Raw genomic sequence first — 27,434 nt, forward strand, 5'->3', positions numbered from 1 at the left:
CCATAAGCCCTTATAATTGTTATAATAGCAAGATACTGCTTCAAAGTTGCACATAAACACTAATTGCAATTGTCCACATACTAATACACATTTATTGTCAACTAATTTGTTGAGTAGCTTAAATAAAGGGACAAAAGAATTGCTCATTTTGTGCAATTTTTTATTCTATGATTCTGTTTGAAGGCATCTGTTGGTATTCTTAATGCAGAACATGTGAGGGACCAGAAAAGATACTGTACTAACAGCTAGTCTCAACTTATTCTTAATGTGAGCAATTGAGCTTAAATACGAACTTAAAATATATCCTGTAAAACCACAATAGTGTGAGAATAACCCAAAAATGTGTCCGAAACATAAGAGGAGAATGGCTTGAGCAAGTTTACTCAGTGGTATTACTATTACTGTAGTAAAACTGCCATCTGTTTCTGTCTGAATTCAAGGTTAGTGGGTAGTGTCTCGCTTTGTGTCTAGAGTTGTGTCTAAGTCTAAGGTCTCTCTTAACAGGGTGTGAAGACACAGTCTGTTTTTCATTCATCAGAGATTTCTGCTGGGCAAGAAACATTGACAACAACCCAGGATTGCTGAAAACTCAGTTCAATCACAGGATAGGTCAGTGAGTGATAATGACAGTATGAGTTTCATTGGTCTTCATTTAATTGCTAAGATTCTTTTAATAACGCCGCCTCTATTTTAACAGGGTTCAAAAGGATCCCCATTTGCTTTGTTACAGTATTTGAATTTAGTCACTGTTGCTTAAAAAAATGACCAGATGTTCTTTGTGACTAGGGTGAAATGTCTACATGTATGCAGCATGTCATACTCATACTGGCCAACTTCAAATGATTATCAGGTTTTCTCTTTCCTTGGCCCATTGTTTTCTTCCCACAGTTATTGTAACAGTTTCTAATTGTTCTTGATTCTTGAAAATATAATTCCCCATGATGCGAAAGAGTTTGTGTGAGTCAGTTTTATAGTACACTAGTTAGGCCGCAGTACATAATGGTGGTTACAGCTCTATATTTCTAATAAGAAGGCTGTGGTTTCAATTCTCAGGTGGGGCAGTGCTGTTGTACCTCAGATTGCTTCAGTAGAATCTTCAGCTAGATAAAGAATTACAAGTGTGATTTGCTTTGTTTGTAAATGTCAAACAGATGTATTGATAATAAAAATGTAAGCATCTTTAAATGAATAAGGATGCAGGTTAGCTCTCACAACATTTTTCCATAGTGCATCATTTACTTCAGTATAATTTTCCAAAGATACAGTATACAGTATGCTGCATTTTCATCTTTAAATGTTTAAAAAGTTTTTTGGAAACAGGAAGCAAATTTTGTTCCATGTGAGAAATCTCAATCAATCAATCTTACAGTATATAGCACCTTTTCATCAAGAGCATTCTCAAGGCACTTCAGATAAATTATTCATAAAATAAAATGTACAGTAAGCAGAAAAGGAATAATAAAAAACAAAAATGTGTAGTGCCTGGTACTGTATGTCAACAATCCTGTTAGAGACTGGTACCACTGGTAGCCAGTGCAGCTTTTGTCCAAATTACCTTGTTAGTTCTATAATTCTGCACCTCTGGATATAAAATTATTCCCACTTACTGCACAACAGTCAAAAAGTAAACAAACAAGTTAATTTCACTGCTTCCCATGCCATGGAATAACAATTAACATAATAGGTCTTGTTGCTGTGATCATTTTAACTGTTAATCACCCTTACAAAGACTGTACAGAGGTTTGCAAACAGTGATCAGTACATTCGTTTTCTGAAACCTAATACGTATATACTGTATGTCAAACTCCTTACAATATTCTATGTGTTCTAGTGTGTATGACATTGTGCTACTCTAATTCAGCAAATAATATAGTCACTACTTTAAAAGTATGACAAAGGCCACGTAAAAAGACAGGACATTATCAGTCTCAAGGAGTTAAAAAAAACAGTATGAGCCTCAGATTCACTGTATAATAAATAAGGTGTTGCTTACAAAATAATGGGATTATTGGAATTTAGGGGTTCAAAGACTTCAATTACAAAATAAAAGGAAGTATGATAGCTTTAACTGAGTGTAAACAAGAACATCCTGACTTGCTGGCATTGTTCCGGAGATTAACTAAAACACACCTGCTGCCTGTACCTTGTAGTTTGATGGTTAAACAACACACCAAGTACTGAGGTAGTTAAGAGCAGGGCAGCTTCCTTACCCTGGCTGGTAAGCGAACAAGGTAGTTGTTCATACTAGACAAACAAAAGCAATGTTTGCTTTACAACTTGTATCTAAGGACTTTATCAGTTATCAGGGCACAGCACCATAAAAATGTCAGCTGTTGTCAAATTGGAATCTCTCAACTAGGAAGCTGTTCATTGATTTTTGTTAGGCACAAAGTTATTCTGGGATTTGCTTTAATCTTGCATGCACATTAATGATCTTTGCCATATAGCAGCAATATAGCAAAGTTGAATAAAATCTCTTGATCACCAACAGTCAAGGCAGGACCCAGGGCAGACTATGTGCAGTGTGAGAGAACAGCGTGTGTACAGGAAGCAGATCTACTGTTTCATGTGGTGAAGAGCAAACATGAGACAGTGTATCTGTTGTTCTCTGCAAAGAAACATGTGGGTCTGCTAACAGATTTTAAATCTTCAGACCTATTTTTATTCTCTTTATTTCTTACTTAGAATACTGTCCCTTCTTACTTTTCCTTCTCAAGGTTCATACTGTGTGTGTTATGAGGAAATGTGTTTTTGCTTAAACACCCAGAAAATGTTGCTATACAAATGCAAATCCACATCATACTATGCAGGTTTTTTTCTTTTATTTTGTCAGTGACAGAACAACGGACTTTATAAATATAAGTATTTCACTCAAAGTAGGAAAAATTATGTAGCTTGACATCAGAGCAGATGAGCAGTTAAGAATCTTTTTGAGGTTATTCGGGCAACTGTGCTTATAACCAGACTTTCAAAACCTCACAAATCAGGAAAATATTATCAAAGGATTTCCGCCATCAGAATTCTATGAAATCATCTTCCACTGCAAAAAACACTGTTATTATAACTAGGATAGATTTAAACCTGTCAGTTCTTCTCTCACCAAAATCTAGGAATATCATATCAAATCAATATCAAAATTTACATTTAATTTTTTTTTCTTGTATGAAGATTGTGATCTGTATTTGATTATGTTAGCAGAAAACCACAAAAATCAAAAAAACGACAATAATCATTCTACTATTAAAATTGAAACTTTAATCATTACTTCTAATGAAAAGTAAATAACAAATAAGAAGTCACAGTCCCAGATAAAGTTGGGAAAAATGTGATGATACCAGAACTTTCTGCGGCTCTAGTTCCTTCAGGTCTCGACTTGAAATGATAAACATGTCCATGTTATTTCCTGCAAAGTTGCCACAAGTCCAATCTATTTTTGACCTTCCTCGGTCAGCTCTCAAATCCAGATTGCACATTATTTATCAAACAGAGACTTCCTGTTATTTCTGAGCGTAGATTCTGTAATGACTCTAATGGGTGTTATTTTAGTGCAAAACCATAATTTCCATATTTCAAAATGCTGTTTTGTGCATTAAGTATCCTATGCCATATCAACAACAGCAAAGCACTTTTTGCCTATCTCTACAATATATATAAACAGTGCTCAATACATCTATAACATTATATGTTATCTTATGCCCATTTTATGAAATAAGCAAAACAATATTCACTAGATAGTCAGAAACTTTCAAAATTGTAAATAATTAAAACCTTTTACTTTGTTTTTCCTACTTGCTATCCACACAGGTGGAAAGACAGGTTTGTTAGAATGAGTTCAGGCAAACAATTGGTTTACATTGTACTGGCTGACATCTTCTGTAAAGAAATAAGAACTGAGTATGAGCAGTAAGACATTGTTCCTCTGCTGCCATTTATCTTGTGGCTCAGTCAAAGTCACTACACTTTGATCGAGGAACTTTCATTTGAACAACAGTGAAGTTTGAACTGCTGCCAGCCCTCTAAGGAGAGGATTAAATGATAAGGCTCGTTCCAGTGCTCTTGAATGAAAACAGTTCTTTTACCTTCAGCATGCTGTTAATGTCTGGTTTTAAAGCATGGTGTTACATAACATTATCTACATGGCTTTTAAATGCATCTTTTTAAATGCAATATTGTTTTATAGAAAAAAGGCAAATGCCCGCATTATAATAAATAAAAATAAAAAAAAATCACAAAAATCTCCAATTCATTCCACATGCTTGTCACTAGACCTAAATCATTGGAGTTTAGGTGCTTTTCTGAATTGAATAATTTGGCAACTTGAATTACTATGTATATATTACAACAAGTAAAATTTACCAATATTTCTTTTTATGCAAGAATGAAGCAGTTACAGTATATGCAGCAATAAAAATTGCATGATCTCTATAGTACAGTACACATGAACAATAAATAAGACATGACTAACTAACTAAAATTGTTTAATATGTTAGAGGGTAAATTTTGAGCAGTCAAAAACAGAATAAAACCCTATAATAATACCCTGTAGAATAAAACTCTGTAAATGTAAGATAGAGCATCAAGCTGTCTGATGATATTGACGCAGTATATTCACGGTGCACAAAACCTAAATAAAATGTGGGAATCAATACTCCTGTATTTTTAAAATGTTACGAAATATTAATCTGTCCCATGATTGTATGATACTCTTCCAGTTCTTGATATATGATAGTGGATCTGATAGTTAAAGCAACAACAGCCGAGGGGCATAAAAAATAAAAGTGGAAGAACTAGCTACAGTACACGCTTGGAGGTAGTATCAGTGGGGGAAGTTCACTATTCACCTATAAAAATAGGTCTGTATATGTCTCTCTCGTGTTTGTGAGTACTAAAAAGTAAAATACGCATTTGACAAAGGAAGAGTGTATATTATTTCTACTCTTTGTGGCCAAAACTCTGCTAACTCCCACTGAATAACATGTTGAATATGGTGTTGAATAACTGAATAATGTGTAAGCATAAGAACACACAAAAGAGAGAAGGCCATTTGACCCATCTAACTCATTTGATTGATACTACAGTAGCTACTTGATCCAAGGATTACATATACAGTACCTGTATAAAGACGTTTGCACACTGATGTGCATTTCCAGTGTACTGTAAAATGAAAATATAGCCTGCCGCATAATGAAAATGAAGAAATCTACTCCTTTTTTAGTTCTTTTATCGATCTTTTCTGCTAAATGGCTCAGCAAACATTTCTTTCTGCTTGACTGCTCAAAGGTGTACAATATATATGTAACAAACATTCACTCCTTTAAAAAATCCTTAAGCAATGGAACCATGTACAGTAACGAAGGTGTAAGACATCTGTATTGTGCATAAGAGATAATATTTCAAGATAGAAAACAGGAACCAGCTCAGGAGTTAGTTGGATGGATTCCAAAACAACATCAATGATCCAGCAGTTTAACTGCTGTTAATATGTGGGTGGAAACTGTAATCAGTTTTGAATAAGTCTGGTTTGTCTGCATTCTCTTAGTGTAACACACATTTTAAAGGAACTGTAAATCTGTGTAGCTAAAACCCTATTCATGCCATTACGGACCTACTGTAAAATGAAGAGCTGAACATAATGTGAGTTGCAAGCTTGTAGCTTAATATACTGGAAGTGAAAGGTAAGCACTGTAGCGCTGCACGTCTTGTGTAAAAAAAACACAGAATCACCAGTCCTGCATATATAGAGATATTTAACTTTGCAGAGTAACGTAACAATGTAACAGAAACTATGCATCCAGCGCAATTCATTTTCATAATGAATATAGCTAGCATACAATGTTACAAACACCTGCAATGCCTTCTGGAAAAGTAAAAATGTACTGTATTTACAGTAAAAGCAGGGGAAACCTATTTCACCTCAACCTGTTCAGCTCTTTCAAAAGAAGTCAAAACATATTCTCAAACGTTTAGGCATTTACAGCCTTAACATCAGTCTTAACATGCCTATTGTTCCTACTGTAAATATATTCAGCTAATTCCGCATGTGTGAAAACAAAAGAATTCCTGCAGCTCAATTGATTCTTTGTCACCTTCATTAATGACACCCTTGTTATTACACTTTGTGTTGGAATTCAGCAGAGATATATAAACTGAGCAACACAGGAAAGCAGGAATTGGTCCTATTTTTAAAAATAGCAAAATAAATATTTTTTTCATAGCCTCTGATCTCAAAGACCATGCAGACCTCTTTCCATTTAGGAAAGCATTAAAGTGTAGTAAGTGTAGTAGGATGATGATGATGATGATGATTTGACAAGTCTTGTTTCATCTTTACACAGGCATTTGTAAGGCCCAGACTTTACGTTCAGTCTATACACTTTATCAGTTTAAATTCTGTGAAATATAATACACATTAACTAGAAGGTTTAACAGTTAAGCTTATCTAAAATTATAACGTAACGTTATACGGAACGTAAAATTATATTTTTTGGGTAAACCTCTTCCACTACATTCTGTTCATTGAGTACGTTTTTCTATACAGTACTATTCTATAAGCACAATTAAGCAAATAAACAGATGAGTTTGATTTCTAAAATCCTAAATTGCATAACAGATCATCCAACAAATGTAGCAGAATAGCATACAGTAATAATCAGTTATCGCTGTTTCATGTTGGTGGTGAGCACTGGGCTAACAGGGTGTTCACTGCTACGGCGTCAGGCAGAGAAAATCAGATTATCTAAAGCTGATCAATGAAAGTTCCTTTATCACAGTGGAGAATCTCTGTTTTACTTTATTGTTTTATATTATTGTTACATTATGAATAAAGCATCTTGCAAACCCAGGCAGCTTAGTAGTTGAGTTCAGCCTTGCAAGATCCAGCAGTTCTCTAATTCACAGCATGCTGGGCAGGATGGAAATGTCTTTTTCTCAACATTTTCTTTTTCTTTTTCTCAATGGGAAAGAAATTTAACTTTGCAGAAAAGATGAAACAGGAAAAAAAAACACACAGAACATTACATTTGAAAAATAAAATGTGTTCGATTGCATTTGTGTAAACAAAAGCCACCATTTCTGTTGTTTCTTTTTATGTGGAGGAGTACTGTATATTCATAGTTCAGACACAATCGTACAATCTCTCTTCTTGTACAGCTGCAATCACACGTGAGCTGATGGTCTTTCAAAGCACGCCTTCTACTTTACCACTGTCACTGTGTTTCAGAACACAACTTTGTCTTCATTCTGGTACTGAATGAAAGAAACATAGACACTAAAATACAGTATCTTAACAGCTAAAAAATAGAGGATACACCACACATCAGAGAAGAACTGATGCCAAGTAGCTTTAGTAATATTAGAACCAGTTGTTTACATCCCCTAGAGCTGATAGACATTTCTGCAAGACAACAGGCACTGCAAATATGGGCAAAAATGTATCTTTGTCATCTATTCTAGATCTCTTAATTGACCAGGCAATATACAAATGAATACATTTCCTTGTGCAGTTAGTTACAGTATATGTGAAACAATGGTACATGGCTAAGTTATATCTTTTTTTTTGTTGCTGTCATTCTGTAAAGCACTTTGAGAAGCTACCTTTAGAGGCGCTATATAAAATAAAGTTTATTATGATTGATGTTGTTGTTATTGTTGTTTGCCAGCCACTTTTTAATTGCTACCACATTACACCTGAAATGTGTTTCAGGTTTTCCAGACGGAATGATATATATGTATTTTGAAGTGTGTCCTACTTTCCCAAAAAAACCCAAACCTAAAAAAGCACCACTTGGCACCTCTTCTAAACATCAATGTCTGCACTTAAACACAGTGGAAAGTGCTGTTCGTCCCCCAGCACACATTCTGTCCCAAAGTCACCCTGTGCTTTAGATCAGCAGAAATTCCTTGAAGTAATTCCAACAATGAGCGAGGGACACTGCAATCTCAATCATATGACCTGCAGCAACACTGCATTCTATTTCAGTGAGTGACCTCCATGCTAGCACAAGGTTAAAGAAAGAAAGGAAATGAAATTTAACCATTTCCTTCTGCACAAGGCAATGGATAACAAACACCTTCATTTGTGTGTTGTAATATATTAGTATGTTTAAGCAGATAAAGCATCACATTTACATAGATGACCTATTACCATGGCTGGGTCTTTAATCAAGCAGTTCAGGTGAACTACATGTTATGTTGCACACAGTTTACGACACTGTTGCGCTTTTGGTTTGGGGGTTACCACTTTATGGCACTTATGTGCCTTGTCGTGTTTTTGCAGTTCTGTGTCAGTTAAGAGTTATGCACAATAAAGAGCAGATGTCTGTGAAACCTGTCCGCCTCAGTTCCTGGTTTTCCGCGGTTTAACTCTACATTCTTCAGGAGTTTACCAACAGCTTTCCCCTGGAGTTTTGAACATACAACCCACTGAACCAACCAAAGGCCAACTAACTCCTGCATAAAAGAGCACATTATACCATCTGCTTTATATTATTTGTATTTGTTTTGGTTTTGTGCAGTCTCTTAGTGATTTTCTGAGGTGTTTCTAACAGCTAGGTATTGAGGCATAACATACTGTACAAACTAAAAAAAAACAACAAGTAAGATTTGTGATGGAGCCCCAGCAGGTAAAGCTCTGTACTCTGAATCCTACACAGTGCTGAAACACCTACCCACACTCTCTGAAATTTAACCATGTGCTGTATTGTTAGCAAGTACCAATTTAAAGATTAATATGTGAATAAGAGCAGTAAATAAGAACATCTAATAATGCAAAATAATTCAAACCATATGTAAGTAAATAGGCTACACAACAAGACACACCAGAAAGACATGAATAATCACAGGGAACTAGGAACAGGACAGAAGTAGAGCGCCCTCTAGGTGTACAGGGCGTGACACTGGTTTTCTTTGTAGGAAAATCAATTTGTCGCATGAAAATCATCTGTTTTCTTTGTATGAAAACACTCTTTCCCTTTTCCACTGATGAACTGGATTACTTTGTGTCTTCCTAGAAAAGGTGCTTACACAAACTCAGGTACAGACTCTTGAGTACATTATGTGTACCCCTTCAACAACAGTTCAACTCTAACCAGAATGGATATTCTTAACGTCTTCTAAATGTACAAACTGGAAACCGATCTCTGTCAACTAAGGGTAGAAGTTACTTACCCTTACAAAACAAAACCAGTTTCTGTGGATCACGATAGTGAAAGTGCAAACACCTCTATCTGCAGCCCCACAGTGAGTCAGTGCCCAGTGTACTCAGAAATCAGCTGGGCTGTAGCAGTTTGACTCTCAGCACAGGTGTCCTTCAGCAGGCCACAGCACACCAGAATCAAAGCCAAAGAATAGGATACTGCTATTAGCCTGCCCAGTACAAAGCCTGCTGCAGTGAATTACCTAAGGGCACAGAACTAGTTCCTGTCTACGTAAGAAAGAATACCCAGCAATAACTATATACTGTATACAGTACAGTATATACTGAACTGTTCAACAGCTATTTTTTATTTATCTGTTACTCAGTAGTTTTTGTCTTGTTTACATTTTTCTGTAAACCTACACTGCAGCCACTGAAGTCAGTTCCCGAAGAGGAAGACCGGTCCATTTTATTTTAAACAGCAAACTCTCTGCTCTTCTCCACTGCTATTGATAATTGATAAGAAAATATTGGCATTTTTTCTGAACTGCTCAGTTCTTTTCCATACAATTATATATATATAAATTTAAAAGAAATTGTGTCAACAATAGTGTCCAAACCTATTCATTGCAGTTGGAAATTTGTGAGCTCATCTTTAATTTTGATAGCATTTAAGAAACTCTACCTGTTGCATTGTAGCAGCTTCTTAAACTTCTTATGAGGTATATTTAGCCTCTCCATATTATTATCCATAATAAAGAGGAAATCAGAGGGCAAAATGTGTTTTGTTTCCTGAACTCTCAATGACTTTAGATGTACAGTAGAGACTGAAGAGGTGCAGCTCTAATGATTCAGGATATAGATTGTCATGAAGGTAAGCAGTGACTAAAAAGACACAAGACAAGCTAGCAAATGATAAGTCTATTGGAATAATGTGAATAATGTGAATTTTCCATTTGCAGTACAAATTTTTTAATATCGTAGAGTAATTCAACCTATAGTAATTCTGGCCTGTTTTCGAACAGGCTCTGAAGGATGAAGAGATCTGAGAACACCTGAGTTCCTCTTCATTCCTTCCACTTTTGTGTGCTATGCATGTGTAATAAAACACAGTCCATTACACCCCATGAAACATGGTTCTGTTTTTTTATCATTATCGTTGTTATTGCAAGCAGAAATATAATAATGGACATGTCATGGAAAGATGAGACTCCGGATAACATGACCTTAACAATCTGTTATTAAGAATCAAAAGAGAAAAACATCTCGGTTGTGGAACATTGTTGGTTTTTTTTCCCCTAGAAAATAATACCTTGTTTCGCTATTTGGGTACATTGATAACTATGCTAACAAAGGAAACAAAAAATGGTAATAACACTAACAATAGTAATTGTGAATCACTCCAGGGGCAGGCACACACTGAACCCATAACTTATCTCTGCACATCAAAGCAAGTGCACCCATCCCCCATTAATCCATTTATGGGTGCACAAATGGAACAGCAATTTTTCAGAAAAGCAGCACGCGCATTTTCTGATCACTCTGTAATTTCAACTCACAGCGCCAAGCAGACTGCCACAAAGGCTCTCTGGTTCTCTTAGGGGATTGTTAATAAAACTCAGAGAGTACCCCTGCAGGGAGGACAAAAAGTAGTGTGAACGGGGCGTCTTAGCACACCAATTTATAAGAGAATTCTGAGGGAAGATACATGATGACACTTTGCTGGATGTCAGAGTGAACCTTTCTTGTTTGCTGTGGTCAGCCAGCCAGCCCAGACCCTGGTGTTCAGATCACAATGTGGTAATCGTAATAGACTGTGAAACATGATAGATATTCTTGAATGTGATTCAGTGTAGTAGAGGTCTTTGATAATTACTCATGGCTAATTTTAGGAATTTCCAGCTCAAATAAAGTCCCGAGTTGCAGAGGAGCAGACGTTCTGCCGCTGTTTGGGCTGCTGAGTTTTGAGCCCATTTTACCCACAATCTCTTTATGTCCTGGACTTCTTTACCATCATCGGTGTATGCTGTTTTGTTTTACAGTTTTACAGTATGATGTTGCAAGGCCATCAGTTCTATATACAGTACAGTATATGGTGATAGGGCCTGCAGCTTCACAGGTTTTGGATCCTGAGTTCAATTTCAATTTACACTGGGAACTTCGGTTTCTTCCCAGAGATGAGCAGGTTAAATCTGTCTGTCTTTACTAAATTGGTCCCCATTGATTGGTTTGACCCTTGGTCCCCATTAGCTGACCAACTATGGATGGAAAACCTGTAATCTGGTTGGCCATGCTATATATAAATCCCTTTATCAGTGAAAACAGATACATTTTAAAGTACAGGAATTAATTTTCGTTTTGCTAATAGAAGTGAAGAAAATCCATCCATCCATTTTCTACTCGGTTCTTCCAATTAAGGGTCATGGGAGAGCCAGAGCCTAGCCTGGCAAGCAAAGGGCGGTCCAAAGGCAAGAAAATGATTTTTCAATATGCAGAAACATGGCTAAATGTAAGAATGCACAAGACTCACTCTGTCAGGAGTACAATACCTATAAATATAACAGATACTGCAGTCACTGTTTCTAGTGGAGCCCTTTGGTATAAAGAACGATGATGGATGAATGAACATCTGTACTTCTTCATTGGAAAAGAGATATTTCTGAATTCAGTAAAACTAATCCTTCCACAGACAAGAGGTTAACACCTGGGAATAATTCATCTTCGCTATCCCCATTAAAATAAGCAAATAAACTTATATTCACTCTTTGCATAAACATTATTTTTTACAAGATACATATTTCTGAAACCTTAGAAGGGATAGAACAAGAAAACATACAATGTATTTAAAGGACAGGGGAAGGCATTTTCAAATATGAATAAAAGGAGTCTAAGATATTTCAAGCTTAATAGTCATAATGAATGGATCTGATCACTCTTCTTTGGACTGATTCCAGACCATCAATATCTTTTCTATAACGTGGTGACCATTGTTGCATACAATATTCAAAGTGAAGCTTAAGTATTGCGTTATACAATACAATAATCATAACATCCCTTGATTTAAATTTTTAAATATTGTAATATTTCCTAACAGTTAAGGCCAGACTATTTTATCTATTGTCCGGTAGGTTTGGAATTTGTCACATAAATAACACCAAAGTTGCACACAGATCAAATACATATTAAATGAATCAGGAAGGGCTCTTGTATGAGGTGTAACAAGTCTTTTTGAATCCAATTTAATGCCTTTCCTTTGATTTGAATGGCTAACATCAGTCTTAGCAGATGCAACAACAATATATAGTATATTACAGGATAAGAATAAGTAAGAAATTAATTAAATAACATGGTGTAAATTGCTTTCAGGATTCAGGGGAAGGAGTTCCAACTGACCATTTGATTCCAAAGTACAGTGAAGAAATAACTTTTAGCATTCTCTTAGACCCGTCACTCATGGGGTCAAAAAGTGAGAAGATACACTTACAAAATAAAAAGCAAAAAATACCTTTAGACAGGGTTTTCAATGCCTCAGAAAGCAATATTTACCAAATCAAGGAGTGCTCATTGAAACTCACAAAGTATATGGTATAACATATTTGTTTCTCCTTGTTTGAAAAAAGAACACTCTTTGCAACAATATCTTTTATATATTTATCCATCTTCCATATACAATGCTAAGATGTGAGAATATAAGCCACCTCTTTCCATGTATGCTTCCGGATTGCTCAAAATGATTTATGTAAATGTTTCTCTATTATAAAAAAGGAGAAGAAAGCTAAACTATCCGTGTTATCTGTGCTGTTACCCTTACAGTAATGTAAAGAAGAGTAAGGTAAGACCCTAAATGAAGTGAATAAGATTTGTGATAATTAACAAAATAACACAATGCTTGCATATTACTCCACATATCTGGATCTCTTGGGTTAACAAATCAGTGGTGCTATTTCATCAGCACGACACGGGCTGTTGAGAATTCTAATCAGTAATACATTTACGAATCCTCACTACACACTTTTGTGTTTGTAATACTTCACGACACAGTGATTGAACCATTCATGTCCTATTCTCTTCCACACAAAAGCCCTACAAACAGATGGGACTGTCCACAAATATCCTATGTGTCTGAAAGAAACTAATTGTGGAAATGAAAAGCAATCAATTTTGTTTTGCCATTTTAATAGAATTACAAATGCAATGATTAGCCTGATGAATGTTATCACTGCCAAACAATGAAAAACATCTACTCCCACCATTTAAGCGCTTCCTTTGTTCCAGTGTTTTGTCAGTCAACCCCAGAACCCAGTGCTGTGACACACTGTATATTATGGACAAAAATAGACTTCTTATTCTCATATGGCAGCATTCATAAAACAGAAATGTGATGAAAAATGTATTGCGATCCAGTATAACTACCAGAGGAGTGATGTCTTGTATACAGTCAAATTATATTTAAAAGTCACTCAAATTAAAAAGCAAATGTTTCCTTTTTCCATGGAATTAGTTTATCAACACAATACAACTGTGAAACAAACTCATTTTGTATAGTGCTCTTCATCACAATAACAAAAATCTATCAGTGTCCCAAATTAAGCCCCAGCTCAAAATGGTCTTTGTGAATTTTCTAGAAATTGCATTTTATAACTACAATCATACAACTTAACCACAATAATATGATCAATGTGCTGTGGCCATTAGGGTAAAACACAGCTGTTTAAAGTATTCATAAACTTTTAAAATAAGTGAATTAATCAGCAAGGTTCAATATAAACTTAGTATCTTATACTTGTCTCACAGGAAGTCCATAAACAAATTGATTGTGTTGAATCTCATTATTTTGAAGGAGCGGTAGTATTCACTGGGACAATTTACTGACAGGTTTTTCTTGTTAGCCAGGTGTTTGTTTTTTGTTACTTAGGCACTCTGCTGTGAATGCACTGATTTGAAATCAGACTTTGGGGTCTGTAAGAAAAAGTCACACTGAAAACCAAGAAACTGTAAAATAAAAGAAGAAACTTTTGATGCTAAAAGAAAAGAAAAAGATCAATCACTTCCATAACATGGAAATTGGGCACACCAAAGTTAAATACTCTGTAATGTCCTGAAGGAGAAAGAAACCAGAAGTATAACTGTCTTGCAGTCAAAACCAGGTTGGCCCAAAATACAAACTCCTGCAATTAATGATCAAAGTTGTTAAGTAAAAGCCTAATACAATCCATTTCCAGGGATGAAGATATTAAAATCCATAATTTGCAGAAGGCTGAAAAAGCAGAATTACGAAAGAGAGATTTAAACCACTCACCAGCAGCAAGAAAACAAATTCCAGATTAGTTAGGAAGCATAATAATGAGCCCAAGAACACCTCCTCATATGAGAAGACAATGTCATAACAAGGGAATTCATGGCTGCTTCTGGGACTGGCTCACTTGCCTTTATTGAAAACATAAATGCTGGCAGCAGCAGAAAGACTTGTGAAACTTACAGAAACATTTTTGTCTGCTAACGGAGAAGAAAATGTATGCATACTTGATGGATGTTACGTCGCCATGCAGCATGACAACGATCCAAACATGCAACCAAGGACATCACAGAAGAAACAAGTGTCAAATCTCAGACTGGCCAAAGCAATCTCCAAATTGAAATCCAATTGAGCATTCATTTTAGACATTGAAAAAAACAATCAGGTTACAAATCCCAAGAACGGGCAAGAAGCTCTAATAAATACACAGAGGGCTTATTTAGCATAATGGGTTGTACTGTAAGTTTCATGCAGTTATCTGATTTCCACCTTGCATTGTACAATGTTGATTTTTGTTCACTTTCCATTTACAGGACAATTTGCTATAATTATTGGAAGCTAATTGTTCTTGTTGTGTCACATTGTGATATGAGAAACAGCCTTTGATTGATTGAATTACTTTATTGACCAGAAAGTCATACAACAAAAAGAATACAGTTGCTACAATTAATTAAGCAACAAGAATATAAATGTTCCCCATGCAGTCAAAAACAATATCAGTGCAGGGTTGACACATTAGTTTCAGACAAGGGAACACCAAGTGAGCAACTGTTTAAGATGGTGCAAAACATAATTGCAGGCTAAGTTTCCCTTCACTCTGTCTGAAGCCCCATAAATCTATTTTATTATCATTATTGATTAAACAGAAAACTCTATTACTCTGTCCATGTCTCAAGGTGTTTTACACACCATTATTATAATGTTTTACCGCAATAATCATTCTTCACTTACAGCTTATTGAACTGGTTTACACCATCCTATCATCTTATATTACACAAGGGCTGGGCATGAGTGTTGAAATCATTTACTTGAACAAATTTGCATGTTGCAAAAGATTCTTTAAAAACATAAATAAATACAAGGTAACTTATTTCCATACATTTGATACCCTGATGGTTTTGCTGATATTGTGTTAGGTAACTTTTAAACTGCCCAGCAAAGACTCTGTGATACCACAAGTAAAAATGAATTACACGTTAAAAGCTTCGATAAAAATAGACTTACAGTGCCTTGCGAAAGTATTCGGCCCCCTTGAACTTTTCAACCTTTTGCCACATTTCAGGCTTCAAACATAAAGATATAAATTTTTTATTTTATGTGAAGAATCACCAACAAGTGGGACACAATTGTGAAGTGGAACGAAATCTATTGGATTTTTGAAACTTTTTTAACTAATAAAAAAATGAAAAGTGGGGCGTGCAAAATTATTCGGCCCCTTTACTTTCAGTGCAGCAAACTCACTCCAGAAGTTCAGCGAGGATCTCTGAATGATCCAATGTTGTCCTAAATGACTGATGGTGATAAATAGAATCCACCTGTGTGTAATCAAGTCTCTGTATAAATGAACCTGCTCTGTGATAGTCTCAAGGTTCTGTTGAAAGCGCAGAGAGCATCATGAAGACCAAGGAACACACCAGGCAGGTCCGTAATACTGTTGTGGAGAAGTTTAAAGCCGGATTTGGATACAAAAAGATTTCCCAAGCTTCAAACATCCCAAGGAGCACTGTGCAAGCGATCATCTTGAAATGGAAGGAGTATCAGACCACTGCAAATCTACCAAGACCTGGCCGTCCCTCTAAACTTTCAGCTCAGACAAGGAGAAGACTGATCAGAGATGCAGCCAAGAGGCCCATGATCACTCTGGATGAACTGCAGAGAACTACAGCTGAGGTGGGAGAGTCTGTCCATAGGACAACAATCAGTCTTACACTGCACAAATCTGGCCTTTATGGAAGAGTGGCAAGAAGAAAGCCATTTCTCAAAGATATCCATAAAAAGTCTCGTCTAAAGTTTGCCACAAGCCACCTGGGAGACACCCCAAACATGTGGAAGAAGGTGCTCTGGTCAGATGAAACCAAAATCGAACTTTTTGGCCACAATGCAAAACGATATGTTTGGCGTAAAAGCAACACAGCTCATCACCCTCAACACACCATCCCCACTGTCAAACATGGTGGTGGCAGCATCATGGTTTGGGCCTGCTTTTCTTCAGCAGGGACAGGGAAGATGGTTAAAATTGAGGGGGAGATGGATGCAGCCAAATACAGGACCATTCTGGATGAAAACCTGTTGGAGTCTGCAAAAGACCTGAAACTGGGACGGAGATTTATCTTCCAACAAGACAATGATCCCAAACATACAGCAAAATCTACAAAGGAATGGTTCACAAATAAACGTATCCAGGTGTTTGAATGGCCAAGTCAAAGTCCAGACCTGAATCCAATCGAGAATCTGTGGAAAGAGCTGAAAACTGCTGTTCACAAACGCTCTCCATCCAACCTCACTGAGCTCGAGCTGTTTTGCAAGGAAGAATGGGCAAGAATTTCAGTCTCTCGATGTGCAAAACTGATAGAGACATACCCCAAGCGACTTGCAGCTGTAATCGCAGCAAAAGGTGGCTCTACAAAGTATTAACGCAAGGGGGCCGAATAATTTTGCACGCCCCACTTTTCATTTTTTTATTAGTTAAAAAAGTTTCAAAAATCCAATAGATTTCGTTCCACTTCACAATTGTGTCCCACTTGTTGGTGATTCTTCACATCAAATAAAAAATGTATATCTTTATGTTTGAAGCCTGAAATGTGGCAAAAGGTTGAAAAGTTCAAGGGGGCCGAATACTTTCGCAAGGCACTGTAAGTCTCTACATGAGTTTGGAGAGTGTTGTCTGTCACAGGTCTCATATTAAGAGCTGGGCTATACTCATGAAACAGATTCTTAAGATCCAACTTGGAGCTGGATCATTCAGTTCCTAAAATTCTCCTTAAGGAGAACCTTAGAATGCACTCCTAATCTCACTAGGAGCCAATGAAATATACAGCAGGTGTGAGTTATAGTATGTGATGGCGCTGAGTACTTTCAGTGAGCATACAAGCAGCATTTCAAATGTCTTGTTATTCTGAAGCCCGCTTAGTATATTAGAATATACTCCAATAAGTAAGTCGTTATAGCAGTCACAGTCAAAGCAGTTGTGATTAAATCTATTATTCAGCATCGGAAAGACAGAGCAAGAGTCTTGACAGAGTAATGGTAGGGAATAGGAAGAAAGATATGCTTGTGATACTGCTTCTCTTGATAACATGATAAGAAATATCATGTTATCTCTTATCAAATGATAACACAGGCTCAAAAGACTAACACTGAGGTTTTAAGTCATCATGAATGGTTTGATTTCAGCATGGTCAACAACAGTATTGAAGTCATCAGCATTGGGAAACTGATGTTGAGAGCCTGTGAGCATCACAGTCACTCTTCAGCTTACAAGCTTGCAGAACTTGTGAGTATTAAAAAATCAGTCCAGCCCAGACCAGACCCTTGTGGAACACCCTGAACACATGTGACAACACTGGATTTGAAACAGGAGCCAGACCAAATAAGAGAAGCGCCAGTGAACGCTAATTAGTTATCCATATAATCCTGCAGGATGCTATAATCAACAGTAACAAAATTCCAGGAGGAGAAGAATATTACGTGACTCCATCTCAGAAGCCAGCAGTAATTCACTGACTACCCTCACAAGGGCTGTTTCAGTACCATGCCTCAATCTTAACCCAGAGCCTAATGGAAAGGTTTAAGGAGCTCACTGGCTGCAAGACGAAATTATAACTGTCCATTGCATATTTTTGGAGAGAAAAGGCACATTTAAACTATAGTAGAATGGTACAGTAGTTATCAATCACTTGGTGCTCCTTGCCAGTTTTTTTTTAATACAGGTGTGTACTGTAGGTCTACAGAAACAGCAATAGCTTTCTGCCCTATAAAAAGATCAAAGATATACTGTAGCTACACACAACATACAAATGGCAAATTACACAGAATTAAGATCTAGAGCATGAAAGTGGGTTATAAAGGGGTGTGTGAAAGTGCAAACTGATGTGCAGGATCTACTATTGGCTGAGAGAACATGCCACAGTCTTGGTGCAACAGAACAGAAAAGTCTGTCAGTCTTCAGGGACTCTGAGCTTTGAAATGGGAACTGAAAGGAAACAGGGAGTGTAAGCAACAAGCAGCTGTGTACAGTTACCAGTTCACAGACACAGCCGGGAGAGACATATTGTTCCAGCCCTTAAAGATGAACAGCAGTACTGTGAATTTAATTTCTGAAATCCTCAGGGAGCCACTGCAAGGAAGCCTAAAGAAGGTGGTAAATGCTCATGCATTTTAGTTGAGCTCAGAATTCAAGCTACTCAGCTCTCGACATGCTGCAGCTTGTTAGTAATATGTTTGTCATGCCATCAAGCCCTACATTACAGTAATTGAGACCGGAAAATTCGCCTCCCTGCATCAGACCAGGAAAGATGTGTTTCTACTGCATAAAGGTTCCTCCCGTATACAGTATGTGTAACACATTGGAATACTTTGTATACAAACACTATATAAATGAAATTAAATATTTTTTTTAAAAAAAGTTGCAAAACAAAATAATAAAATGATAGATATCAATGAATATTAATGTATGCATATGTACATCTGTACAAAAGAAGGTCAGGTTGTAAACTATTTTAGCATGAAGCATACAGTACTTGTTGTCTGTAGCATAAAATACGACAGATACAAATTTACTTGTCTGACAAGTAAGTTTTACAGTTTACTATACAACAAACAAAATAATTGTTTACAAAGTATAGGCGAAAACAACCTCGTTAATAACTAGTTGTGAAAAAGGTTAGTCTGGTTTTCAATATCGTTTTTTTAAACAGTATAAGGTCTCAGATGTCCTGATGACAGAGGCTGTCAAACACGTGGAGCACAACACTTGAAGGACCTCTTCTCCAGTCGGCTTTAAACACCACCTTGGTACAGCCAATGATTCACATTCACAAAAAATAGTACTCAGTTTTTGTTTTTCCAAACCTGCCTGGAATTAAACATAATTTTCATTAGTTCTTGTGAAGATTTGTATTCTAAATAAAACAATTTTTACTAATAAATCAATTTTCCAAAATAAACTTTGTTTATGTCTATCAAATCTGTCACTTTGCGACGTTATTTTTATCATTCTGCTTCTTTTACCGTTTATTTCACGCTGTTCACGGTAATAGGGTAAATATATTTAGAATTTAGAAACATACTCTCTTTGGATATTCTAGTAACATCCATGGTTTTTATAATCTGTGAACAGGGCTCGCACGACGACGACAACAGATTGCACGCTGCATTTAATAAATTGTAGCCTTTGCAACGTCTCGATTTCCATTCAGCTGGAAAAAAACACATACAAGGCATGCCCCCTGCTGTTCAAAGTCTGCCAATTACTGAGTGTAAAAATGTAGTAGTGTTACTATTTTTCGGAGTTGATTGTACAAATATATACCTCATGTAAAATGAAATTTGCAGCCATTGCGTCTTCACAGGTTCCCATTGTGGAATAACCTATTTTTGCCCTCTAAGCCTGAGTACAGGACTTAAAATCATTTATAGTCAAAATATAAGTTTTAATTATTGTATACTACATCTCTGTTCTGTTAAAAATAAAATTATTCGCGATCGTCTAATTAATAAAAAACTGGCAGAAATAAATACGGAATCACTTCCGTGATGCAAAAAGCAGCACACCATGTTTCACTTTTAGCAGGCTTATGAGTCTTGTACAGGAACAAATTTAAGAAGTGTTGAGAGCAGGTGGCTACAGGACCCTATGCAGGGGATAAAGGTCAGGTTATTCTCGTAATACCGAGCACCGTTGCACTGTGGTTTAAATACCAGAATGTTTAAATACTGTAGCAGCGGCGTCGGAGATAATGAGGATCAATTGGTGAGTTGTTACAGTGATTAGGATCAATTAGTGAGTTGTTACAAAAAGATTGTTTTGAATCCGTTTCCGATGTTTTGAAATTATCTCTGTTGACAGTGTGAAGTTTTCACTTCCAAACATCCAGTATGGCCATTTACATGTCTTATAAATTGAGGTACAGTAGCTTTTCTCTCCTCCAGAGTAGAAGTACCGAAATAGTAAAGTAACTGAATTACCATAATATAACAGTAGGGGGAACTGTTGGCTCGTTTTGTAGAAAAGGCTCTTTCAGCTTCATAAAACAGAAAGAACAGTCATGACCCATAGAAAACGTTCAGGCCATCTAGATTATCTGATTTCCCAGGAACTAATTTGTCCAAGCTACCTCAACTTGCCGTTCCTTGAAAGAACCATTGTCATCTTCAACAACATGGCTGTACGGTTTACTGTATCTCACACTTGGCACAATTGATAATTCTGATGATTAGAGTCTTTTCGTTTATCTAATTTAGCCTGTTAGTGAAGGACATTGGTTTTATCCCAGGAAAGCTTATTCCTGGTGAGGATCCAGATCCTCCTAGGGGACTCACAGGTATTTCCAGGGCAGCTGGGAGATATTGTAGCACTCTCGGGTTCACGTGGGTATGCGCCCTCGCCGCTGCCGCCTCAGGTCGGCCCCCCCACCGCTGGGGACTCGAACCCGGGTCTCGGGCGTCACTCAACAGGGACCCCGCCAGTTGAGCTAAAGGGAAATCCTGCGGTCCCTGCTATCCACAGGGAAGGGCGGTGATGTCACCGCGCTGGTAAGCCGGCTCGAACAACCTGCAATGGTGGCCGTATGCGTTACAATATAATCCCTCCAGAGTGTGCTGGGTCTGTCCCGGGGTCTCCTCCCAGTGTACACCTCCAGCAGGAGGTGCCCAGAGGTCATCCTCACCAGATACCTGATCCAGCTCAACTGGCTCAGCCTGTAAGGGTGACATGGAGCCTTTGTGTGAAACATCAAGGAGCTTGTCTACATTTGACAGATGTTTGCCCCGTCCTAGTCGAAGTCTTTATGAATTTCTTTTGCAGCTGCAGTTTGCTAAAACATCTACTTTGGTATCATCTGCAAAATTCACCAGTATTCCAGCTATACCAGAATCAGGATTTGTAATCAGCAAGTGATCCTGAGCATTTACTCTTTATCAGTGCTCCCTGATTTTGATCTATTAATGAATTTGCAATCTAAAGACATCGATTTGTACTTTATTTTTCTAAATGTTTTACCACTGTAATTTAAGAATGATTCTGTTCAATAATTACCTTTATCAAAAGTTTTCTGATAATACATATGTAAGATATTATATTCTCCGCATCCATTATGTCTACTTCTTGTTCAGAGTATGCTAAGTTAATTCATCTTTTGTACATCTTCATTACCTATCCCTTGGGATTTTTCTAACCTAAAGATCAACCTTCTAGTTTAGTTCTACTTAACGTTTATGTGGCAGACCAGCTTTGGGGAGGACAGTGGTTACAGCTGACGTACCACTAGAGGTCACTGGGCCTCTATTGTCTGTGTATAGGTTCACATAAGGTGCACTGTTTCATTAATTTGTTGGTAGAGGGCTAAGAGCCACATTCTCACACATATACAATGTGGATAATTCAGACTGCTTGATATATAAAAGACTTGCTGTAGTAACTGTATGTTGGGTTGTTTTGAAGCAGACCCTCATTGGATAAATCCTGTTAGGGATTTGCCACAAAAAATACTACTTTGTGCTCCATCCTTTATTTTATGAGCCTCCTGCTTAAAGGGAAGCCAGGTGAAGTTTCCATAACCCTGCATGTACTCAAAGTCAGACTAATTTATCTATCCTGGTTACGTTTTGTCACCCTTTTTTCTGGATGCGTACTACTCTAGTAATTCCACAGTCAGTGGGTACTACTCCTACTTTTATTTCTAAAGCACCTTTTGAAACTCAAGGATGCTGTACATCATGAATGAAGAACAATAAAACTAAATGAAGTGGAAAAAACTATATTTAAATAAGATTGGAAAAGATGAAGGATCTGGCTACCTTAAGATGATTTGCTTTAAAACCATCAGCTCTGTCTTTCTCCACAAGACATTCAACATCGGTGCAAAGTTCAATGCTCAAGATGCTATCCTGCTGCTGTCACAGAATGCAGTTCATTTTCACATGTTACTAAAGAGAAGAATGAGCTTAAGACGGCAAGATTCATTTTAATTGGAACTAGACAATAACTGGAATCCCTCATTAGTGAAAAAGTACTTTAGAACCACATTTGTACAGTAATGCTGTTATGGGGGACAGATGACACAGGTTCCAAAAAGGGAGAATGTGCTTAGGAATACTTATTTTTAAGACGTTTTCAAAGAGTATTTCATCTTGCATTTTTCGTATAAAGTGTCTGACAGGGGATCTGATTAAGGTGTTGCACATTTCACATGAAATCAGGAAAGTAGATCCCAAAAGTTATCTCAAATAAAAGTTCAGCGAGCAAATTGTTAAAAGCCAGTATTGCCCCAGTATTAGAAAGTGCTTTTTTGCACAGTGAGATTTGAATGCATGAATGGAGTACACAGGGTTCCACATTTTAAAGTGTGTCCTTTGCCTCCTTACACGCCTTTAAACTCACCTTTGCCCATTTCTCTTTCACAATTAAAAACGCTGAAAATCTGCCAATTTTGAAACCCGGAGAGGTGCTTTTCATTAACATTTCAGCCACCACGATGTTTTGCCTCATCAATCTCTTAAATGCAGTTATTTTAATTGGAGGGATAATGATAACCAGATCACTTTCTCCCCAGCTGTTCATAATCATAATCATTCCCATCATCATTTCTCAGAAGTTATATATACCATAAGAAAACCTCTGTTTCCGTATATTTAACTTATACTAAACTCCCCCACCCCATAGCAGCTGCCCCTTGGTTACTCCTCACTCTGCAGGGGGGTCCCAGCCTCCTCATCCTATGGCCAGTGGTGGGTCCTCAGCCAAGTGAGTTAAATCAAATCTCAACGCACCTAAAAGCTCAATGAACTTCCTCAAACACATCTAATTCATTGATGTTTTACTCCTCATGAAACATAGTTTATACCTGACTCACTGAGCCCAGAGCCCCTTATGACCTCCTTTCAGTCCTGCAGTTCACCAGTTTATGTGTCTATATTTATTTTTGCCAAATGGCACAATAAATATCCCTACAATATCCCTCAATAGAATCAAAATAAATGTGGTGAACAATAAGTACACTACAATATTTAAAATACTGTAGTTTGGGATAATAGACCAGTTGAAATTTTAAATAAAACGCTTTTTATCATCATTATTAATAATAAAATGACTGAAACAGTGGGAACCAGTAAAGATCCCAACTATTGCAAGGAGGCCCCAGCTATTCCAATGACTGCAAGTGCAGAACACTGGGAACACATTACTAGTCTGTATAGTGGATGCTTCAAGCCTAAGACTGATGATGTGATAGATTCACTTAACAAATGATGAGCACTGATGGACTGAAATACCAGTTCTTGCCATCAGTCTTTCTTATGTCCTTATTTCACATGCAGAAGGATATCAAAGATGGACTCTTTCACTGAAATAGTTCAGTTGTTCACCCGAGAGTTTTATAGAGATGGAGAGCTCTTTTTCTCTTTTTCCAAACACATGCTGGATAGTTTTGGGCTTCAAAAACAGTTAAATGCTTCTTTCTCAGCAAACTGGGACGCCAGTAAGTGGGTCTTTCAGTAGCAAGGTCACACAGTACTGTCAGAAACTGTGACCTATAATCAATATTTGAAAAAATAAATGTTGGCATTTTAAAACAAATTATTTGCTTGTGTTTAAATAAAATTAAAAGACTTGGTAATATTGCTTTCCTCATGGGGAGGGGGGAACGACCTTTAAACTAAGTGATTACTTTTTAATTGTATTCTAAAATTCACAATTACTTGCTTCAAAAATATCAAAAAGGAGGAAAATCTGCTTTTAAAGGTCAGAGTTGCCAAACCCTGAGCTAGAAATAGAAGCTGAATGTTAAATGTATTATTAAAAGCTTGAAATAAGCTTGAAATAATGGTAATCTAATTACTTATCTCTCAACATTTTAAAGACACAAGAAAAGGACTGGACTTTTCTGCCTTTTTCATTAACCATTTTTACCCCTGAGAGAACATTTACTCCTCTAACTTTGTTATGCAGCAAAGGGAGTTCTGTCAGCTGATGGCTGAAGAAGACTTGCTTCACCCGAGGTCAGTGAATGACTTAGGAGTTCATCATACATCATGGAAAACTTAACATTTATAGGAATATTCTTGTGTTTATTTTAATTAAGACCGTTTTTTAACATATTTTCAAAACACAAATCCCTCTATCTGAATTGCTTTCAGATGTGGGAGTTGTTATGCTGTTTTTTCCCACTCTATTCATAGGGGCTTGGTGATCACTTTATCTTACAACGAACGAAACCAGAGCCATAGGTCAAATTTATTTTTTTTCCCAGAATAAGTTGTGTTCCCCTGCAGTTACTCCATGCTCACACACACTCCCTCTCTCTCAGGCACGTACATGCATGCAGACAGCTGCACATCACTTGCTTGAAGTTGGCCACATGCTGACAACTGAAGATTTACTGCTCTCATACAGTAGTATAAGCCTTACAAGAGTCTTCAAACCATTCAGCATTTAAAGTAATCTAATTACTTATCTCTTAACATTTTAAAGACACAAGAAAAGGAAACCCTGGGTTCTGTTCTATTCTGCCTTTTTCATTAACCACCTACAGTATGTTCTGTGCCAGCTGTGGGGACAGTATTGAACATAAGCATACATTCAGACTCGAATCCATATTCACCCTGATCTGGGCTCTCGGAAAGTAAGAATCAGCTACTGGCTCATGTTGTAGGACTCAATGAAAGAAATAGGCTTTCATTTATGCTGGTTTTCCAAGGAGGAATCTAAACACAAGCAGGCTGAAGGGAGGGGTCCTGTTTCCCCCACTGGTGCACCATAACCCAGAGCTGTTTTCTCACGGTGAGAGCCTGAGAAGACAAGGGAACAGAACACCCTGCTTAGCATGGTTCACCAGGGAACCGAATACTGCAATACAGGGGTTCCCAGTCTTGGTCCTGGTTCTGGACAACACTGGCTGCTTTTTGATGCAGCTGAGCTCTTACTGAACTCTTACTTAACTGAATGAAAGTATGTATTTAAAGGGTTTGGCTATTCTCAGATATTAAAAATGATGGAGGTCACCTTTTAACTATTACGTTTCATAAGTAACGTAAAATCCCAAATCTCTGAGTAGAAAAAAAATGTGCAGATAGTCCAATCGACCAACTTGTTAGGAGAATTAAGGTTTCAATTAGGTAATTAAACTCTGCTGGTATAAAAACAGACAGGTGTCTGGCCTCCAGTACTAGGACTGGGAACTCCTGTACACCATACAGAACTTTATTTTAGGCTCAGGTTTGATAAGATTACTAATATCCTTCTCTTTCTTGAGGAATGCATAGACCATGTACATGGCAACAAATCAGCTTTCATAATTGACCTATTGATATTTTAGTTTACTTTGCATACAGGTATATTCATATGATACGTTACATGACAGTACTCTTCTACTTTTAATGCCCAGATGAAAAAGTTATTATTCACTGTGTTCATTGGTTCATTGTGTTCATATTTAGGTGCATGTTCATGCTTCCTAAATATTTTATTTTAAATGTTGCCATTCTTTACATCTAGCCACACAACAAAAGACTTAAAAATAATCAAATATAGTGGCTTGGCTGTCAATACTTGCTATTGATTATATTAATATTAATTAATACACTAATATTGGTTATAATGATTTGTTGGAATCTTCCTTACTCCTAGAGAGCTCCATCCAACAGGCTTTATCAGACAATCAGACTAATCACACATTTTCTAAATTAAGATTTAAGGTCTTGAAACGGGAAGGTTTTTTAAAAATGAACAATTGAGTAATCACTTGGGAGACAAATGTGAAGAGTACTCAAGCACCAGATTGAATGAATTATGTGTATATTTAATCAATAACATACCATTGTTTCTAATCCTTAAACCAGTTTAAATCCTACTGAAATCCTCTAGCAAATGGAGCTTCCAAATACTAAAGCAGTAGATAGGTGGTCAACTGACTTCAAATGTGTGTATGAGTCCCTTAAAGATAACACTGCTGGTGATAACACACAACACAGTGTTTCAACTGTGATCTTAACAATGGTGGGTGAGATTCCAGCATAGGCTGGCATGTGTCCTTTGAAATGTTTTGGTGATCATTCACAAGCATTTCAGTGTGTCTTGTCCAGAGGATTGCCCCAATGGTGTATGGTGTTTAACGATGAATAGTGTATCTCCTTGGATTGTTCTTAAAGTATCAAGCCATATTTTATGCCCTTTGCATTACAGGTGATGACAGAGGGATTCTCCACTGGTATGCTTAGACCACTCAGAAGTCCAAGCAGTGGAAGAACCCTCTTGTACACTTGTAGCACTTTCAATCCTGTGCAGTATCACACAGGCAGGGATTCACAGTGCTGCAAACACAAGTCTATAGTAAAGGATATGATAGAAGAATAACAAGGCAATAGCTCAGGGGAATAATTCAGACATAAGGATGTACTGTCTTCCGTTTAGTCTCTGTTCTCCAGTACAGAATGTCTTAAGCACAGCCACTGTGACGTTTATAGAGCTGAAGGTGGGTCCCAGGACAGGCTGATTGGATGACTGACCACACATAGAGAACGCAAGAATGTGCTTGCGTTCTCACGTTAGTCAGTCACTCCCCCTCCACTGGGAGCCTCTCACTGCTGTCCAGCTGCTCCAGTCAGGGCACGACAGAGACTGGTCTGCCACACCACCACATGTGGCACATAAAGCTATTAATAATACAGGATTATAAATTATGTTGATTCCACTAAAAAACACACCACTAAGGCAAGCCATGCAGGCAGGAGAGGTGAATGTTGGCCAAAGACATGCCACACCTGCACAGCCCTGCTGCCGGCTGAGAACTG

At 37.2% G+C, this 27,434-nt stretch overlaps 1 long non-coding RNA gene across 1 annotated transcript; it reads right to left on the reverse strand.

The window, feature by feature from the left end:
* Positions 1–2,805: 2,805 nt before the first annotated feature.
* LOC148655288 (uncharacterized) lies at positions 2,806–9,428 on the reverse strand. Its single transcript, XR_015941238.1, has 2 exons — positions 9,166–9,428; positions 2,806–7,245 (listed from the first exon to the last, which is right to left on the reverse strand). It is a non-coding gene; the product is annotated as an uncharacterized LOC148655288 (long non-coding RNA).
* Positions 9,429–27,434: the final 18,006 nt, after the last annotated feature.

The sequence above is a fragment of the Lepisosteus platostomus genome, chromosome 9 (genome assembly GCF_059453375.1).
Source record: "Lepisosteus platostomus isolate fLepPlt1 chromosome 9, fLepPlt1.hap1, whole genome shotgun sequence".
Classification (NCBI taxonomy): domain Eukaryota; kingdom Metazoa; phylum Chordata; class Actinopteri; order Semionotiformes; family Lepisosteidae; genus Lepisosteus; species Lepisosteus platostomus.